The sequence below is a fragment of the Rhodnius prolixus genome, unplaced genomic scaffold, assembly GCF_049639745.1.
Source record: "Rhodnius prolixus isolate KJV_2025 unplaced genomic scaffold, Rpr scaffold_7, whole genome shotgun sequence".
Lineage (NCBI taxonomy): Eukaryota > Metazoa > Arthropoda > Insecta > Hemiptera > Reduviidae > Rhodnius > Rhodnius prolixus.
Window position 1 is genome coordinate 34,238,142 of NW_027411582.1, and position 16,277 is coordinate 34,254,418.

Here is a 16,277-nt window from a genome sequence, read left to right on the forward strand (position 1 = left end):
AGAACAGATCCTCGGGGAGAATCTGCGCAATACCAATTCTCGAATTAAAATCTCCAACAAGTACCAGTCTCCTCTGAGAAAGTAAATTCAAGAAATCATTCAATCTTTTAAAATCCCTCTCCCAGAAATTACAGTTCAAGTATACAGGGACTATAAATAACTCCTCTTTTCCTGCTTTAAATTTAATAAAATTAAACTTATCTACAGTAGCAAAATGAAACAATTCTCTACATTTACCTGTTTTTATACCAAAAACTGCACCACCCATTGGGCGTCCAAATTTAGATACTTTATCAGCAGGAGTCCACAGTAACTCATATTCAGAAAAGTATTTAGTATATGTGCTAAAATTCTTCTGCATCACAAACGTTTCTAGCAAAATAAAGACATCATATTTCTTAATAAAATCGAAAAACAAGCCATTACCCTGCTTATTTTTTAATCCAGCAACATTAAAACAAATAATTGACACTTTAGAAAATTCACTATTTTTTTTTCGTAAATTATTACTTACAGTATTATTCTTCTGACAGACAATCTTATCTCAAGAAAAACTCATAGAAACAGGTACAGATGAAATCTTGCGCGGAGTGAAACTTCCTTGTAGGGGGCCTTTAGACGAAAAGTAATCTTTAGGAAGAGTATCAGTGCGCAGTGCCGTCACAAATTCTGTCACATCAGTTCCAACCAGTTCATTTAATTTAGAGATGCCATCTTCTTCCAAAAAACGAACTCCTAAATAGTGACACCATGAAAATTTTTGGCCTTGAACGAAAAAGCAATTGTTCTTCATATTAATTTTTAGTTGGGGGTTCAATCGTAGACATTCTCTTCGCAACAAAGAAATTTTAGCCCTTTTCTTTCTTGTAACCATTGGCAGGTCCTGATGCACAGCAAAGCCTGTATTCCTTAGTACTTTACTCGCATTTAATACCGCAAATTTATCTTGTAGCCTCACAAAGGAGACCAACAAGGGGGTTCCAGGAGCAGTAACAGGACCAAGAGGGTGGGCATAAATGTTGTCCTTAGCTAATTCAATTTTCAATACCTCGGTACAAAAAGTCACAGCAAGTTCAGAAAAATCGTTTGAATTGAACTTGATACCTTTAAAAATTAAATTATTATTACGTGATTTAATTTCAAGTTCCTCAATAAGGCTCTCATTTTTATAATTTACCAATTTTAATGAATCGATCTCCTTTTTTAATTGAACATTTTCCTTTCCAAGTTTATTAAAATCATCTCTAATCCGTTGAATATCTTCTTTAGTTGACAGAGAAGCTAATTTTGCACTAAACGAGTCAGAAAGAGCGGCAAGTTTTGAGTATAATAACGATGCAAAATGGTCCATCATCTTTTTATCCATGTCTACAACCGCAGTATTAACTAATGCGGTTTTTTTAGTCTGTCTTTCTAATATTTCTGGAGAAGTTCTTGAACGTTTCGACCTACCAGGTGACTTATTTCGTTCCGCTGAAACTAACGCCTTATTCATAAATTCAAAGAGTTTAGGTAGTTTTTTTTTTCTTCTTCTTCTTTCTTTCTTTTTTTGTTCTTTATTCTTCTTTTTTTTCTTTTTTTTTTTAGTTTTAGCAATTGTTTTTCGAAGACAAAAATGATAATTAAATTTCAATTATCAATAAAATATAACTGAAGAACAGATTAGATTTAAGTATTTGAAGATTTACAGTTGTAACCAAGAGAACTATGTGGTATAATAATAAATATTGACTTTGTTCTGTTTATATCAGAGTATTGTTACAAATTCATTTATTTACCAGCACATCCACAGAATGTTATAGTTTTCTTCAATGTGTTAGTGTAGTGTCTATCGCCCCACCATAAAACTCTGCCCACTGGCCCCCACTATACAGCTTTAAAGCAAAAATCACTAAATTTATTAAAAGTGAACCAAATTTAAATTGTTAATATAACAAAAACTACTCGTTAAAATTTTTTGAAAATTTCACACTGTAACCTCCGAAGTCAACTCTATAGTCCTACCAAAAATCAAATCACTATTCGTTGTAGAAACTACAAAAAAAATAAATTAATGCAGAGCACTTGTTACTCTCTCAACGTACTAAACCAAAACTAAAAAAAAACTCTGTACAGACATTACTAATATTCATTGAAATGGGCGCGTCCTAGATTTTGGCGGGGCCACCTAACATTCTCCTGCTTTTTTAATTGGCTGCCCAAATCCATCTACATTTCACACCTCGATCATACATCGTGATTGGCCAATTCTTTATTGGTAATTATTTAAAACATAAGCCTAATTTTATTAATATTTCTCTCACAGGTAATTTGATAAACTGTCGAATGCTGCAATAGAAAAATCAGTGACCGGAAATCATAAAATAACTTTTCTTTTTTTTACTTCTAATGTAAACGGAAACAAAAAAACTCGTACGTATTGTTTAGTTTTAAAATAGAGGGGGAAAACAAAATGTAGACTCCCGAAATATCACCATTTCCTGCTTCATCTCGATGCCCGAACGCTTAAGGATGTAGACATGGCCAGTTATGGCTCTAATCCCTACTGTAGAGACATTTATTTATCCATTGGTTCTTACTAAATCCCAGTCTTATCCTTTCATTCTGAAGAACCTGAAAAATATTTAATCTTTCTGGTACAATTTATTTTTGTCCACCAAGAAATTTCCTTACTTTTATTTTAAAGTTTTTTTGTTTTCGTCACACATACTTGGGGGGACTTCATGATCAAGAACTTGACACTCTTATACGTACTATGCACTTAGAAGAAAGAAAACAGTGAACGTGTTTACCAGATAGACAGACGGACGTACTTTTAAAGAAGACGAGGAGTATAGTAGTGGAGGAGGGGTTGAAATATTGCCCAGTAGCCCCGGCTAGAGAGATGTACGCCACGCCTGGGGTTACTTCTTCTCTTTGTGACCATCCCGTCTGTGACCTCGGTCTTTCAGTCTCTGTTCTCTTTCAAAATCTTTTTTCTTTTCTTCTTCTGGGTAACCATATGGTCACTTCTTTTTTTTTCTTTTTTTTTTTAATTTATATTCCCTTTTTTTTCAGTCATTCCTTCTCTTTATCCTAATAATAATAGAGCTCTTATCTCAGGATATAAATGATACGAGTGTATAAGAAACTTCAAAAACTCTCAGATATTTGTGTTAGTAACTCAAGAATTTTTAGAATAACAAATAAGGGCTAATAATTTAACTTTATGTAACCCCTCCTTTAAGGGGGGAATGTAACTAAAGGCAACCTTATTTTCGAATCATTTCTTTATTTTAGCATTGATTTGCCGAAAGTGACTCCAAACAATTTTTTATAATTTCGACCAAGCAGTCCTACGGAGTGGAAATGGTACTACACTCAGTTTTAGTTCGTGTATCCTTTCACTAGTGAGTTTGAGTTCCAGGAAGTGAGCCAACTCTATGGGACTAAGGTCGGTCCCAAGAGGGGGTGTGGTCGCTTTTCTCTGCGTTGAGGATGGAGTGAAAAAATGATATGCAATTACATTTAGCAGGGATGGCCATTGATCGTCCAATTTTGGAAATATTGGAAGTGGTGAAGGCAGCAGTCTAGGTGGGACTTAAGAGTAACCAAGTTTCCAGGAAATCCTTGCGGTAGTTCCAGCAAAATAACACCTGTAACATCTGATTGACCCAATATACTTAACGAAACTCTGTAGGGTTTTAAGTAATATGGGTTCACCGGAAACCTTAACTTATTTATAATTTTTATATTACTCATGGGAGCTTTGTACGGCCTACTTGAGCTCACTTGGTGACTCACTAAGCCCTATTTAGAATTACTTTACACACGCACATTTATCTTATTTTTTACCGCGTCTCATGTAACCTATCTAAGTAAGTACCTTGTTGGAATAAAAGAAAAACAACAAGTGTACTTTTCTTAACAATTTTATTGTTACATGAAATCCTGTACCCTGCTGGCTGGGATTAGAATAGGTCCGCTGCTCCCTTCCATGATATCGTAAGAGGTGACTAAAGGAATAGGCGGGCTTGTAAGGCTAAGGATGTTACTTCTCGGGGGAGGAAAATAGAAAGGCCTGTGAGCTTTACCCAGGAGCACGCTCACCAGAATTAAGAGTATGATTAAACGGACTGAGGTCCGGAGGGCGAGCTCTAAAGCTAAGGGAGCCACAATAGATCCAAAGGGGTCAGCAGTGGCGTAGGCCTTGAGGACGCCCTAATTTAATCTATTCTATTCTAAAGGAATAGTCCGAGAGGTCGAAAAACCATCTCCGATGGTTGGGCAGCAGCACTATCAGTAGAGGTGTGAGGCCAAAGACATGTAATTTGTCAGGGGGGAAAGGGCCGATGTCATCAAACCAGAAAGCGGAGCTGGAGAATCGAACTGCGGCAGTGGATGAGACTCCCAAAGTCGAAGAGAAAGCAGAGCTCATCTAGGGGTTTCGGCAACCGAATAACAGTGTACCCTTGTTCCAAGGGTTATATAGAGGCCTTCAGCATTGGGCCAATCATCTGTCAGAAGTATGAATAATTGAAAAGTGACCTCAATAATGGTTCTCCTCAAGGCACAAAGGAGATAGGGAAAGAAGGAAAAGAAATCCTGTACCTTAATCTACCTTTCTATATAATTGCCTCTAAAATTAAGACCCTTGACTTATCGACCAGCTGTTTTGAACCCCATCCACATAGAAGTCGGCCACCTGATTTGATAACTACTGCAACATGGTCGTTTTTGATCTCATCATCAATAATCCGAAATACTTCTTTAAGTAACGCGGTGCTTACAGCTTAAGAGAGAGTTCAATGCCCAAAGAAGATTGGGCTTGTTCTTAGGCCAATTTTTAAGCTTATACTTAAATCCTTAGCATTTTAAGAAAAACTAAATCTTAAAACATTTATTTTAGTTTTTTTTTTTAAGATAAAATCGATGTGTAATTATTCGTGTGTGAGTTCAGAGTAGTTTTTCACAATTATTTAATAGTTGCCGTGAAAATATGGATAAATTTTTGCTGTCTATTTTCCACGGTAGATAACCATCTATAGTGGGGAATTTGGTTTTGTCACAACGCCGTCTGGAAGTTGGTGGTAATAAAATGAACCACAAAAAAAAAATCGAATCGTATTATCGAGTTATTTATTCGTCTGATTCATCCCTCTACGGAGGGTTGAACTTGTTCCTATTATTGTTCTTGGAAAATGACTGCAGGGTTTTTTTTTTTACCGCCCCCCCTTCATTTTCACTTTACCACTACTATTTCCACCATTTTGTGGACTTAGCATCCGTGCGCTTAGTCATGAGCTTCTTCGTTAAGCAGTGCTTCGCCAGAGCTCCCTGTTTTGTTGTTAAGGCATGTATAGAGAATTATTTATTTCTGAAAAAATTCCCTTCACGTGATTACCAGTTTATCGTATGTATATAATGATCATTTTAGACGTGCTTTGCTTGTCTGTACTGCGCAATGGCAAAACAGACTAACGCTTTTGTTGTAGTATTGGCGATTCTCACATTTATCTTCTTCTTTTTTTTTTAGTATTAACGATAGCGTTTTTTTGTGGATAGATCTCTCTCTTTGTGTTTTCTTCTTCTTCTAATTACAGATCATTATTTAAGTGAATCACGGTGAAACTACAAAATGGAATCTAAACGTGTTATTTCTCTTAATATCTCTACAAAAAATTTGGGAAAGGATTAGCTCAGTGATGAATTTACAGAATCCAGCTGCTAGTACTTAGATTTTTTTTCTTCCTAGGAGCTTCGTACAGCTCACTATCCCATGATGGGTGTCTAAGGCTAGCTGCGCGCTGAAAAAAGCACCGGACAATGACCTTAAATAAACAAAAATTGCCACTACGGTCTTAAAAAGTGCTAGGGTTCCACTCGTTCCAATCTCCAGCCCTTATCCTTAATTCCGTCTGCCCTGAGGAATCCCTCCTTTATCCACAGCCTTCTAATTCTAATTAAAGGCGCCACGGTAGCCGAGCGGAGTTACAGCCGAGACCTGCAAAGCTAATATGTATTGTGTGGTACTGGGTTCGATTCCCGTCTCTGTGCCTTGGATTTTATTTAATGGTTAATATGAGAAATTTACAGTAAAGTATGTTTCCTAGTCGCCTCCGTCCACGACACCTAATTTGGTAGTTGGACGTTAAGCCCCGCCTGGAAAAATACAATTACTTTACTTTACTTTTTACTTTACTAATTCTAATTAGTAAGCATTTGAAAACAGGGTCTTTTTCGTTGTATAAATCTTAAGATGGCACAAGTTAGGCTTCTAGACTTCGTAGCTTATTGATTTTTCTTCCAGTAAGCTATGTGGGCCTACGGGGATCTAGGATAGTGAAGGGCTTGTTCCCTTTTTTTTTTTTTGCCATAATTAATAATAATAATGTCGATTAGATTTTCCTGCCATCTTTTTTTTTGGTAAAATTGTCACTGAAGGGAGGGGAAAAATGGTAGAAAGATTTCCTTTTTGCTGCATTAGAGATTATTTTCTTTTTAAATTGATTTTTCCATAGTTTACGCAAGTTTTCACCACGCAAGGAGATTGTGTGTTATATAGAAGAGAAAATTTTTGTCCAAAAATAAAAGGGAAAACCTTCTTTTTTTTTCTCTCTCTCTCTCTCTCTCCTCTTTAAAGTTCAGTTTTTCCTCAACCAGTTTATACACACATACACTGACACACTTAAACAACTTTAGCTAGAACCCCCCCCCCCCCCCTTAGCCTGGTCTCTACAAAGTTGGTCAACTGTTGCAAAAAAGAAAAAAGTAAAAACGTGTTAGCTGCTTTGTTGCGTTTTATGTTTTGCAGAAGGTGGAAGGAAATGAGGGGTGCGCAAATAGAACGGATAGTAGTTCAGGGAGCGAAGAGGGGTGGTGGCGCGGTTTCCATGGTTAAGGAGGACAAAATCACTTTTAAGCGCAACTATTGGAAAATTCTTTTTATCACACCACAACAAACCGATTTTCCTAATCGTTGCGTAATTTTCTTTTGTACTTGTTCTATGGCACGTTATATACCCTTCCAACCATCGTAGTGCTCCAATTGCCACCATATTCTAGCAAGACTAGTTTCCCCCTCCCTGTCTGTTCTACCTCCTTTCCCTCTTTGATACGAGACTAGTTCAGGGTTGTTTTGCGCGTGCGTTGCGTCTAAATGTTGTTTTTCTTTTTGAAGAAGTTGGAACAGAAAACTTGATCAGTTCATTTTCGTAACAGTTTTTATGGTGTGACCCCCTGCTGTAAACGTTACCTTGTTAAAAGTTTTGAAAGTAATCTAAAGATGATGCCCTGAAACAGATGTTACCATAAAGGACAAAGAACCCCCTAAGGAAGGAAGCCGGTTATGGGTAGGACCTAAAATGTCATACAATGTTCCACCACCTGTGATGGATTATGTAAATTCATGTCCTCTTTCTTTTTATCTTGGTCCCCAGCTAAAGCTTCCTCTCCTCTCTTCCTCTCTGGAGCTCGTAGTGTTGTCCATTCTCTAATGGGGTTTTGAAACTACGATGAAGATATCTGCGTAGTTTTTTTTTTGCTTGCAAGGACAGACACACTTACTTTTTTATTGTACGTATATTTTCCCCCCCTTATCTGCATGTATTGTTAGTAATATACGTAATATACGATCTTTTTATTTTATCCATTCTTAAACACGCATATTTACTGCATCTCTCTCTGACCGGATACAGACTGTCATTTAGATTTAATCAATTTGTGGTAGATATTGCGACTTCACTACTGCGTCACTTCCAGTTCACTAATCAATCTAATCATATTTTCAATATATTTTGGTCTTACAGAAAGTTCAAGGCGCCACGGTAGCGGAGCGGTTAGAGGCTAGACCCGCAATGCTAAGATGCATTGTTGGTTTAGTCTGTTCGATTCCCCCTGGTCTAGGTCTTGGATTATTTGATGGTTAATATGAGAAATTTGTAGTAAAGTATGTAAGGCGGTTATAGACTAGACCCGCAATGCTAAGGTGTATTGTTGGTTTAGTGGGTTCGATGGTCTAGGTCTTGGATTTTATTTGATGGTTAATATGAGAAATTTATAGTAAAGTATGTTAGGCGGTAATAGGCTAGACCCGCAAAGCTAAGATGTATTGTTGGTTTAGTGGGTTCGATTCCCTCTGGTCTTGGTCTTGGATTTTATTTAATGGTTAATATGAGAAATTTGTAGTAAAGTATGTAAGGCGGTTATAGGCTAGACCCGCAAAGCTAAGATGTATTGTTGGTTTAGTGGGTTCGATTCCCCCGGTCTAGGCCTTGGATTTTATTTGATGGTTAATAAGAGAAATTTGTAGTAAAGTATGTTAGGTGTTTATAGATAGGCTAGACCCGCAAACCTAAGATGTATTGTTGGTTTAATGGGTTCAATTCCCCCGGTCTTAGCCCTTGGATTTTATTTAATGTTTAATACGAGAAATTTTATAGTAAAGTATAGTTTGCTCGTCGCTTCCGTCCACGACACCTAATTTGGGAGTTGGAAGTAAAGCCCGCCTGAAAAAGTAGGCAGTTACTTTATTTTACTTTACAGGAAGTTGATGTTTGCCAAACGATTACGAGGTTCGGAGACCAACTTCCTTTTCGCATGTGAACATTTTCCTCACGAATTTCCCTCCTCCCCAAAAAATATACCCATCAAATTAGGGATTATTAATTCATTTACATCAACAATACAATGAAACTTAATTCAGTTAACCCTAAACTTTTTTTACTCGTTGTGTAAATTAATAATTTCAATACGTAATTTGAGCAATGAGTTAATTTTTAATAAAGACTTATTTTCTGATAGATTAAGTCTAATTCTGATGTTTATTTGTTCCAATTTGAAGTAAAACAAATTTTCGCTTACGTTTTATTGTTTCAGTTTTAGATCGCGTCAACATTTTGTTGTCCTTGTCTTCCGGTGCGATAGCCTTGAAATAATTCGATGAATGTTATTGGCGGTCATAGCTTCCGAACATTTGTAAGAAAAGATCGTGTGAGTGTCCATTCTAGATGTTTATTTTATATTATAAAATATTGAATCCAAGAAATTGCTTTTATTTTTATAGAATTAATTATAGATATATTTATTTTTAAAAGTTGGCAAGCTTGAGAAATTTTTTAATTAATTTGCTATGTTTGCATAAACCTAACGCGAACATTGTGTGCATTAGAAATTAGTTGGTAAAACTGTATTTCTTCTATATGAGTCGTCATCTCCACTTCTCCCCACTACTAGTCTCGAATAATAGAAATTGCTAGTTCTATCGATAGACTAGATACGAGTATTATACCTGTACCATGTTATAGGATGTTATTGAATAACCTTGAGCGCCGATGCAATTAGCAGTGGTCAGCTGTTATTATTATTATTGCTATTATTTGTGCTGGTTGAGGACACATTACATCAGTATTACCGCTTCCGTTTTAATCTATTTTTATTTCATTCATTCTGTTATAATATTATTCAAAGTAAAATGTTTTCCAAAAAATAGATTCCCCCCCTCCGCCGCCTACACCACCTATCATCGTGAGCCTCTCAATAGAGGAAGCAGTGAAAATATTCGATATATTTTCACCGGAAATACCACTCAATGAGAGCCAATGAGGTTTGCTGAATAAGGAAAAAGTGGTTATTACGGTGTATCTGTGTGTGGGTTAGTGGGGAGGTTGGGCTTAGCGGAACTCATAAACGGGGTACTCACCGGAAGTCGATGTTTGATATTTGGTTTAGGTAGGCGCTTAACGGCAGTAATATCGCTGATTATATCTGTTGTAGCGAGCATTTTTTTTTGTTGTTTTTTTTTCTATTTTAGGTCGTGTTCGGATTTTCATGCATCATCTAGTTCAGCATCAATTTTTTTTTTGCCTAATAGAATTTTGACTTCAACTAAATTTCTGTTAAACATTGTAGTTGCTCTAACTCAAAAATGTTTTCTGATTACATGGAATCGTATATTTTAATTATTAAATCAAATATTGATGAGCCACGTTTACTCTCCTGTCCTCTTCAACAGCATTCCTCTTCTTTCTGCAGATCTGGTGCTAGCTACCTTGGGCTCTACATAGACAAAGGACACACGTGGAACCCACACACTAGACTTAAAAGACAAAGCAATGACGAAACGTGCGAAACTGCTCTACAGACTTCTTGGGCGATGCTCCCAAATTACCCATTGAACTCAAACGCTTAATATACAGTACTATTCTTAAACCCCTATGTGGACTTACAGGACTAGAGCTGTGGGGTTCAGCCAAACCTACAAAACATACGAAATGTACAGGACAATTCAGTCAAAACTACTGCCGACAGATAGTTGGACGCTCCTTTCTACGGTGACTAACCTAACTCTTCACAACGACCTCAACATTTCCTTCATAGACCAACACGCCCAGACGAAATATCAAAAATTCCATACTACTGTCTCGACTAGCTCTAATCCTCTTTGTACTGTCTCTTGCTTCCTCTGACATCCCTAATACTCCAAGGCCGACTGATCGCCAGTGACCCCGCGACTTCCTTGTAGTCTGAAGCCCTAAACGCCATTATTCTCCTATCTCTCTCTCCTCCTCACATTCTCCTCTCTCCTATAGAGAGTGCTACCGCTGGGTAGCTTCTCTCCTCCTGCTCTCCTCCCTTACCAGTTCATCACTCTCTCCTATCTCTCCTCTCTCCTTCTCCTCTCTCCTATAGAGAGTGCTACCGCTGGGTAGCTTCTCTCCTCGTGCTCTCCTCCCGCACCAGTTCATCACTCTCTCCTATCTCTCCTCTCTCCTCCTCCTCTCTCCTATAGAGAGTGCTACCGCTGGGTAGTTTCTCTCCTCCTGCTCTCCTCCCGCACCAGTTCATCACTCCCTCCTATCTCTCCTCTCTCCTCCTCACATTCTCCTCTCTCCTATAGAGAGTGCTACCGCTGGGTAGTTTCTCTCCTCCTGCTCTCTTCCCGCACCAGTTCATCACTCTCTCCTCTCTCCTCCTCACATTCTCCTCTCTCCTATAGAGAGTGCTACCGCTGGGTAGCTTCTCTCCTCCTGCTCTCACATACATACCGTGTTAACTTCCTCACTTGGTCAGCAAGTATCGTACAAAACGGAAATATAAGCGAAGTCGAAATCTCTGCAGCAAACTGCATAATCTACCTCTGATGCTGGATGAATATCCGAAACCAGCCATGAATACAATAAAATGCGTGTTTACCTTAAAGCTTGTAATGTCTTTTAGTTCTGTCTGTGTACCTCTTAGCAGGACTGACGTCATTCTAATTTATGAAAACCACTTCTTTTTTTTGTTGTCGTGCTTAGACTTCCAAATTAGATAATCTGTGCCACCTCAGTACTTCCTCTAAGAACTGTGTTAACAGAAAGGAACTTCTTTAAAAAAAAAAAAAGCTGCGTAAATGACCGTAGTCTATAAATGATTATTACAGGTTATAGTACAAATCAATAACACATTTTTCTATAGTTACGTAGTCTTTATTAAAAAAAAAAAAAAATGCATTTACAATTGCAATGGAATAATGTCATCACAAGTTTTAAGTTGTGATGTCATTTTTGTAAAAAAGGTGGGCATGCACTACGTCATTTCACCTGAAGGTGCTCCATAACTTTGTAATACATTCTAAATTATATACTTAAGATATCGTAGCATTAGTTCTAAGTGAATAACAAATCTTAATTTTTTGTAATACAAGAGAGTTTATTGTTAAATTTTTCTACAGCGGGGATGGTTTCCGGCCTGGAAGGTTGTGCTTTTTTCTTTACTCGTACTGTTGAAAAATGGAGAAATTATTTCCTCCGACTTTGGCCACAAAATTGAAAATTAGTTTAAAAGTTTTCATCATTCATTTCTTGGTACAAGAGGCGTTTTCTGTTCTTCTAGGCTAATTGAACCAAGCTTTTGAATATCCTACAAGGTAAAGAGGGTCCCGGTTAATAGTTACCCAATGTAGCGCAGTTTGATCTGCTCAGATGTCCGCATGTCCAAAGACCACACTCCTCAACATCGTCAAACACGAGGGAAACTTTTTTCCGCTGTTATCCAGGGACTTTAGGTTAACCCAAATAGTGTGAAGAAAATAGCCTTGTAGTTCCGGTAAGAAGGAAAGCTCGCTTTTCTTACTAGGGAACAAAATTTTCCCACCAATTATTGTTGCAAAACTATAGATGGTTCTAGCTTTTAGCTTTTCCTTTTAAAAAAATGGTACCTTCAAAGTGAACATGTATACATACTTTTTGAGTACCAAGTTAATGACGTAATAAGCTGTGGTAAGAGGAAGTCTTGTGAGTTTTCACGCAAAGATTTTTTGTGTTTTGTTTTGTGGTAAACAGATTTACATAACGTCACTTTCCTTTTAAAGGAAATATCGGTCTGTGACGTCTATTTCCTTGTTGTTTGTTGGATTACTGTGACGAAATAGTGATTTCTCAAAAAAGAAAAAGAGAGTGGGGATATCTCCTTACAGAACTTTTGTTTCCGTTATTTTGCTGAAAATGATCATCGATCAAAGAATATTGATGATCATTGATTTATCTTCAATAAATTTCTACATTCATTCTGTTTATTTTTACTTCTTTTGGAAGAGGCTTTCAAGAGACGTACTGCTTTCGTGCAGGTATTCGATTTAAGATTTTCGCTGCGGATATCCGTTCTGAGTTTAAATTTTTTTTTTTTATTGGTGCAGGTTCCAAAAAATTATACATCCTGTACATTTAAAAAACTATTTATAAGTTACAAACTAAATTACAACTTCTTTCTTTGTAAAAAAAAAAAAGGCGCATCAACATCTAAAGTTATTGGCTCTCGGAGGCTTTTTATCAAAAAACACATTTTTGTTGTGCTCTCGAGACTCTCAAAAACTCAAAATGAAAAGTCTTGAACGATTACATTACGAGAGCTCAGCCAATAATTAAACAGAGAAATATTTCATTATCCCGGTGGTACACAACACTATGTCCAATTTTAATTTGTTTACAGTAGAGCAAATGAAAGAGTTTTCGTAGTTTTTTCTTAATTATAAGCCCACGGGAGTTATTTTGCTTAAATCTTTGGTGGATAATAAGTAACTTGGATGCACCATAAGTGATGGTTAGGTTATAAAAAAAGAAATATTGTATTAGAAAGATTAAAAAAATAAATTTTGAAAAAATGGACTTAGTGTTGTGTACCTCCGGGGTGCTGAGTTGTTCATCAAAAAGCAGTTTTTCATTTATCTCTACCAACTTCTGCAGACATGTCTCCTCTTCTTAAGACTTTTCTTATCTCTTCAGCGAAGAATTCTTAACCTTGATCTTGAAACCAGTTTTGCACTATTGTCTTTACCTATTTTCATTGGTGTAAAACTTGATGCCACTTCTTTCATGGGCTTATATAGATCAAAATTCGACAGGGCAAGGTTAGGGCTATAAGCTGGATAAGGTACTTCTTCCCAATCCAGTTTACCAATGTGTTACCAGCGTTAGTTGTGCCTTCTGAGGTTGAGCGTTCTCTTGTGGAAGAAGCAAAGCCTACGGCTCTGCTATCCTGGACGTTTCCTCAATCACCACTGGCTTGATTCTATTATCTTCAATCATGTCTACTGATTTTCCACCCACATCCGGTTCATGCAACTACTGCATAAACTTAAACTCAGAACACAGAAAACGCTTTTCTTCAAAAGTACCTGCCTTTTAGCGGACACGCCATTTTGTAGCTAAAGACCTAAAAGGTTATGTTTACGCCAAAATTACTCGAACAGCTGACCAAAATTCTTCGCAAGGTTGCCAACTTAAATAAAAGTTTCATTTCTCTTACCCTGCCGATAGATACGATACTTTTAAACTGTACCATAATAAAGGCTGCTCTTTTATTCAGCTTGGGATACCACTGTTGTTCCTTTAAAATGTCGAATACATAATAAAAATCGTACAGGAAGTTATAATACTAGTACAAAGAGATTATAAAACAGCGATTTAGTTAAAATTATCTTCTTCTATGTAATAATCCATAAGCGCGCTTGGCATTAGGTTTTGCTTTTACTTTTCATAAAAAAATAATAAGCTGAACTTGGAAGAGAAAGGCTGGGGCAGTAAATATTATTGCCTGAAGGTAAATAATAAAATGTATTTACAGTTGTTTTCGTTAGAAGCGCTCTCTGTAAGTCGCCCCCTACTAAAAAATAAAAAAATAGTAACGACCTGTAGTAAAGTAAATAATACAATTGTAAAAACTAAGTCACGCTTTCTAACTACTGTATCTATTTTATCTAGCTATCCATCTATAAAAATTTTCCCGCGCCAGATCGCTTCGCTTCGTCGCTTTTGCTTGATTCTCCCGCCTGTGCGCTGTTGCTTACAATATTTTTTTCTATTTACAAAATGTCACGCTGCCATCTATATTGTTAGTTCTGTATTCTTTTATTTTCATTTTGATTGCCCCCCCCCTCCAGGGTCTATAAAATTTAACTAGATCAGTCTCTCTCTCTCTCTCTCTCTTTGGCATTGGCTTTCGCCGTAGAGCCAGCAATGTCTATGTATACAGCCAGCATCGTCTAGGTGCTTATCACTAGAATATCACTCACTCTCCATTCTTACTTATAAATACATTCGCTTCACACATTCATCCCTCTACTATATACAACTATTTACATAAACCACAACTAATGGATGGATCAGCACTCCTACATTCCTGCCATCCTTATAGCTTAACCGAAATTAAAATCACCGTAATCCTTCTCCAATCATTTTCTTCCATTCATTCTAATCGGCTATAACTTTTAAATACATTCATATTTCTTTGCTAGCTCTGCTACAGATTTAAGCACATAGATGGTGGAGAATATTATGTCTTCGTAGCGAAATGGTGCATCTAAAAATACCTGGATATGTCGTCAAACATTCGTTTACTTTCTACTACAAAACGTGTACATATCCATTATTATATGTTTGAAATCCTCCTCCTCTCATTGCAATCTACGCAAAGAGGAGAGAGGACCTTTTTGTTGATCCTGTGAAGATACGATCCGCACACCGCGTGGTTCACTTTCAGCCTGCTTATTGTCGTAACAACCCATTTATTAGTGACAGTTCCCTTAAACCATGGTTTACTATCTTCTAGTTCGAGAATCTGCTTCCTTTTTTTCTTTAAGAGATATTTTCAAATTACTCTGCAAGATAACACTTTTTCATGGTACTTGATGACGTTACAATCATTATTGAAATAATTTCTCCAGCTTCCCTAGGGTTTAAAATTAACCTGGCGAACTCTGATGGACTGCGATTGGCTCTTGAACATTTTGCTCCCTTCTATATCTTCCTAGCAGCATCCTAAAAGTTGTTTCTCAAGGCAGAGATTAAGGTTCATTAATTGGTGTATTGTACTTCCTCATTGAGATAAATCCTAAGCTTGCTTCCTCTCCTTTTAGTTTGCTCTTTCTAAGAGACTCTTAGTGCTAAGAGCTATCCATAGTTGAATATGGTAGTTCATAATAAGGGAACACTATCCAATTGCCGACATTGCACTTAAAGTGGACATTAATGTCAGATGTTGACGAGACTTATAATAATAATAAAAAAATTAATTAGTATACTTCACTTAGTGAATGAAAGTTCAAGTAACGAAGTAGGCGAGGGACGCCCTCTATATAATTAGTAGATTACAACTAGTTCCGCATTATAATAACAAATAAATTAGGATATTCTAAAAATAGAGTTCTATAAACAAGTTACTGCATGTTAAACATGCCTGTACCTGTTTTCTTGAAACATATCCGTCAGCAAGTCTGTTTTTGTCGTAAGTTACACCTGACAAGGCGTGTGTGGGGGGGAAACAGTAATACACCTGCAGGTACAACCCTTTTCACACCACGTATACACACAGAGGGGAAGTAGAGTTAAGGGGGGGAACTGTATAGCGACAAATAAATGACGTCACCGTTGATGAGTCATGACGTGCAGTCGATGACGTGGTTCTAAAAAGAAAGGTTTTTTGCTCTTTTTTTTTTTTCTTCTGTACACTTCACTTCCCCTACACTTTGTCCCCTGGTACCCCTCTACTAGCACCCTCGTGCTGGGTTACACTTGTTTTCAGTTAGAAAGAGGGGTCGATGACCTCTAAATGGTACTGTTTGTGGGGGTGTTATAGTGCTTTCAAGTTCACTCTCAGGGGTTTGATAGTGACACATGTACGTATTTCGTGAAAAAGGGATGCTCCCCTTTTTTCTTTTTTGTTATCTCTCGCCCCCTAACAAGTTCAGGGTTAGAAGGAGAACTTCCTTCTTACTTCTAGCTCTCCGTAGGATAGTGACGTAACTTTTTAATCAGATTACT

General features: G+C 37.1%; 1 protein-coding gene across 9 annotated transcripts in view; it reads left to right on the top strand.

Annotated features, from left to right (window-relative positions):
* RhoGAP19D (Rho GTPase activating protein at 19D) overlaps positions 1 to 16,277 on the top strand; it is a 270,087-nt gene that overhangs the window by 44,041 nt on the left and 209,769 nt on the right. Inside the window, exon 1 of one of the 9 annotated variants that reach the window (XM_074115161.1) lies at positions 7,187 to 7,331. The exons of the other annotated variants lie outside the window; for them this stretch is intronic. The gene's annotated coding sequence lies outside the window, so the exon portion shown is untranslated. Of the gene's footprint in view, positions 1 to 7,186; positions 7,332 to 16,277 lie in introns of those variants that run through there. 9 annotated transcript variants of the gene reach the window in all.